This window comes from Canis lupus, chromosome 24 (assembly GCF_048164855.1).
Source record: "Canis lupus baileyi chromosome 24, mCanLup2.hap1, whole genome shotgun sequence".
NCBI lineage: Eukaryota > Metazoa > Chordata > Mammalia > Carnivora > Canidae > Canis > Canis lupus.
In genome coordinates this window covers 24,256,166-24,260,854 of record NC_132861.1, presented here as the reverse complement: position 1 = coordinate 24,260,854, position 4,689 = coordinate 24,256,166, and the positions used below count along the sequence as shown (strand labels likewise).

General features: G+C 34.9%; 1 pseudogene; it reads left to right on the top strand.

The window, feature by feature from the left end:
* Window positions 1–3,901: 3,901 nt before the first annotated feature.
* On the top strand, window positions 3,902–4,213 carry LOC140616453 (large ribosomal subunit protein eL37 pseudogene; annotated as a pseudogene).
* Window positions 4,214–4,689: the final 476 nt, after the last annotated feature.

The window sequence follows — 4,689 nt, the reverse complement described above, 5'->3', positions numbered from 1 at the left end:
AATCCAGAGAGCAAGGGACTTAATTCCTCACCCCCCCTTGCACACACGTGCTCATACACACACACACACACACACACACACACACTGCCTTTTCCATTTTGCATTATTTAAAAACCTTTTTCTCTCTTAGCAAGTGCAGTTCTGAAACATAGAAATATGAATTTGGAGAAGCAACATAGGGAGAGATTTTGCTGGGAGGCTTGGTCCTCGAGGAAAGATTTTGGAGATTTATTTAAGTATATTGGACATTTTCTGCCTTACAGTTAAGTTATTAACAATTAAAAATAAAAGCACCCAAAAGAATACTTGGAATTAGAAAAATAAAAGTCCTTCACATTTTGAATAACGTTGGTTTCTTTATACCCAAAACAAAACAAAACAAAAAAGCTCTGTATCACAAATAGACATATTGTCATATTGTCAATCTGTTTACTAAATCCAGGATTCTGACTTGAATTGTGCTTCATTGTTGTTACACTAGTAAATGGCCTTGTGAACAGTACCCATTCCCAGGGCATTATTAGTGTCAGTGAATGGGTATAATCACTGTTACGTCCCACATCAAGTACATGCAGAATACGAGGCAGAAACTAGAGGAAGAAAATTAGTATGTTCATCCCTTTTACTGTGTAGCTTTAATCACTTTTGCTTTTTCCTTTATTTATTTATTTATTTATTTATTTATTTATTTATTTGAATCATATCATGATTTTCACTCAATCTGGTCTTCTTTTATAATTCCATGTATAAATTTCCGATAGATGACAATGATTCTAACTAAAATTGATATTTTAGGTTCAATTTACAAACAAACACTTGTCAGATAATCCAGATTAAATAGATATATTATTTTTATGTCGTTATTAATATTGGTTTCATCAAAATCTTATGTCTTTAAAATTTGTCTTCTATTCAAAGCCCCCTTTTTACTTCTGTTTGCTTCTCCATTTTGTTATGATTCCCCTGGGAATGTCAGGTAATCAGAGTCCCATGTGCCTAGCAATGTGTTAATAGCTACAGGGACACCTGGGAAGCAAACAGCAATATCTGTTACCATGAATAATTTATAGTCTAGTTGAAAATGTAATATAAAGGCAATTAGAATAAATTGGAAAGGGGCAGAAGGAAATTGCTTAGTTATAGCTCTACTCCAAAATGTGATGACTTAAAACAACTATTTCACTCTCTCAGTTCTTTTCATTTGAATGGGCTCAGCTAGGCAGTTGTGTTTTGAGTGATGAAGGCTGGGTCCTAGGACTTAGGTCTTGCTGGGCCAGGATGGCTCCCTCACACAGGTAGCAGTTGGCACGGTCAGCTGGAAGATCATCCGGGCCAATCATTTGGAGCCTCTCAATTCTCTACATGACCCTTCCACATAGTCTGAGCTTCTCACAGTATGGTGGCCAGGATCCAAAAGGGAACAACATCCCAAGAATCTGTACTCCAAGAGGGAGAAAACAAAAACTGCCAAGTCCTCTTAAAGGCCCAGAATTAGAACCACCTCACTTTTGCAGTGGTCACAGAACCAGCCCAGATTCTCCAGAGCAGGTGGTGGTGAAATTATGGGGATCAAACTGACCTCTCAGTGAGAGATTTGATCTTTAACTCACGATAGATATTCAAAGGCATAGAGGTAGGAATTCCTAAGGAAGGCCTAACCAGATTAGACACTGGATGATGAGATGTAATGGGCAAAAGTTTTCATAGGTTGGATTGAATCAAAGTATTCATTTCTACAAAGATAGTGAATTAACTTTTAGTTAAAAAATAGGGTTGTTATGGGGTGCCTGGGTGATTCAGTCAGTTAAACATCTGACTCTTAAAAAAAAAAAAATCTGACTCTTGATTTTGGCTCAGGTCATGATCTCAGGGTCATGAGATTGCCATGCATAGAGGGCTCCACACTCAGAGGAGAGCCTGCTGCTCAACAAAACTGGAAAAATAAGTTTATTCTTTTATTTTAAAAACTGATGACATGACTGGAATTTAATTTGAAATCATTCACCTTGGATCCTAATATGGTGGTGTTCATTTTCACTGAGATGAGTTTTTTCCAAGGTTTTATCAGAAGGCAGAGACACTAGAGCATGAAGTTAATGTGTCTAGAAATGGAGGCATATTCCAATCTTCTCCAGTGATGATGTCTGGAATATGAAAACTCTTGAAAGTTTTCAATCTGAATACACTACTACAATATTTTGGTATTAGCATACCTTTAGCTAAGTTATCTCAGTTTTTGAAGAAAAAATGATTTTGTAGTGAAAAACAGGAATGTATTAAATAGCAATTTTAGTAATGGTACAGTTAAATTATACAATTCATTTTTGTGGAATTAAAACATACTTTAAGGAATCTCCTTAATTCTTTTTTGCTGGAATGTCAAATGCTTTCTACTACACCGTAGAAAGAAGTAAGAACCAACTTAAATATCAAAACATGGTAATACCCAGTCTCTATCATTGCTGAAATTCTTCACCAAAAAGCCCTGAGTCAATTTCTATATATATGCAAGTGCTGTTGGGCAGAGGTTGCAAAGATGAACATTCTTGCAGAATTTTTAGCACCACAAGGGATTTAAAGGTGTTTGCAGTTAAATGTGGTGCAAATTAAAAAGTGACAAATGCTAAAAGAAAAAGGTTGTTTCTTTTTTGGCCTAAATACTTTCTAACTAGACTTTATGGTGTTTAAACTCTTAGTAGTTAATTTTACCTCTGAATATGTGTTTTTCTTTCCCTTTAACAATAGACCATACCTTGATTTGAATCTTTCCCTATATATTTAGCTATCAAACATTTATTTAGGATTTACTATATGCTAGACATTTATATAAGCATTTCTTAGGCATAAGTCATTTAATTTTGTAAACAATCTTCTTATGTAGGTTCTATTACTACCTCCATTTAATAGCCTGGAAAACTATGGCAAGGAAATGACAAGCATCTTGTTCAAATAAGTGCTAGTAAGTGCTAGGGCAGGAATTTTAACCAGATTCCACAATCTTGATCACTGCATTGTATTACCTAAAAATTTTTCTGACAAATATGTTAATTCATTTTCTTTCTTCTTTCTTTCTTTCTTTCTTTCTTTCTTTCTTTCTTTCTCTCTCTCTCTCTCTCTCTCTCTCTCTCTCTCTCTCCATCTCTCTCTTTCTCTTATTTCATTTTTACTTTTGGGAGAAGATTAAAGGAACTAAGCAAAAGAACCGAATTTAGAAGAGATGATAGTACAGGTTTATAACCTTGAAGCTTCTTTGTTCTTTTTCTCTTTTTTTCTTCTCTATTTTTTTTTTTTTTTTTGGTTGGGAGTGTTAAAAAGAAGGTTATACTGAAGATAAAGTTACATAATAAACTATCCTTTGATATTTTACACAATATATAAATATAACTATATTCTTAGTTTGCATGATTTTAATTTTATATAATTACATATGAGATTTCTAGCTTAGATTTGACCTTTATCATATACAGTATTTGCACCTTCCACCTTTTACAAAGAGTGTTTAACATACATTATGCCTTTAAAATGTTTGTGCTAAACAAAGTTCATCTGTTTATTTCAGTGAAAAGTCTAAATATTATTTGAATGATGAAATCAGGTGGCTTTAAATAAATTTAATATTAATTTTGAAGAAAAGATTCTTCATAATAATGCAGTACAAAATTCAAAAATGGAAATTTTAAAAAGTTATAATTAATATAAGCGAAGCCAATAAAACATGCTTAAGAAGTCACTAAATAGTATATGGCATGTTATAATTTTTTTTTGAGAAAGACTAAAGAATGTCAGACACACATTATGTATTGAATATTAAAATTTTTCTGACGATACTTATGGACATGAAAAAATAACCTTAAAAATATAAACTTCGTTTGGGGTCTGCCGCAGAAACAAGATGAGAAGGGGACGTCATCGTTCGGAAAGCGTCGCAATAAGATGCACACGTTGTGCCGCCGCTGTGGCTCTAAGGCCTACCACCTTCAGAAGTCCACCTGCGGCAAGTGTCGCTACCCTGCCAAGTGGAAGAGAAAGTATAACTGGGGTGCCAAGGCTAAAAGACGGAATACCACTGGGACCGGCCGAATGAGGCACCTAAAAATTGTATACCACAGATGCAGGCATGGATTCCGTGGAGGCACGACACCTAAGCCCAAGAGGGCAGCTGTTGCAGCATCCAGTTCATCTTAAGGATTTCAACAATTAGTCAAAATAAACGTTCTGGTTTTAAAAAGTAAATATATATATATAAACTTCTTATTACAACTTGAGATATACTGATAACAATTCACAGACATTTATTGAATACACAATCCAGGTACTGGAGATGCAATGGTGAACATCACGGACAAAACTCTGCCTTCAGACTTTTAACAGGAACAAGTCAAGTGTAGATTACAAGTTAGAACAAGTGGTGGTTAAAAATTAAGACATGGAGAAAAATAAGGAAGTAAAGAGGAGTAGAGCAATCCAGGAGGAGAAGTGGTATAATTTCAAATAAAGCATAAGAGAAAGTCCTCACTGAGTAAGTAATCATTGAAACAAGTATCTAAAGGAAGCAGGGAAGTGAACTTGGATTCCAAGGAGATGGAATTCCAAGTAGGGGAAGCAGCAAATGGAGGGTTCTTTGGTGGGTTTGTCCGGGATGTGAGTGAACAGCAAAGAAAGTGCTTTGGAAACAAAGAGCAGGAAGGA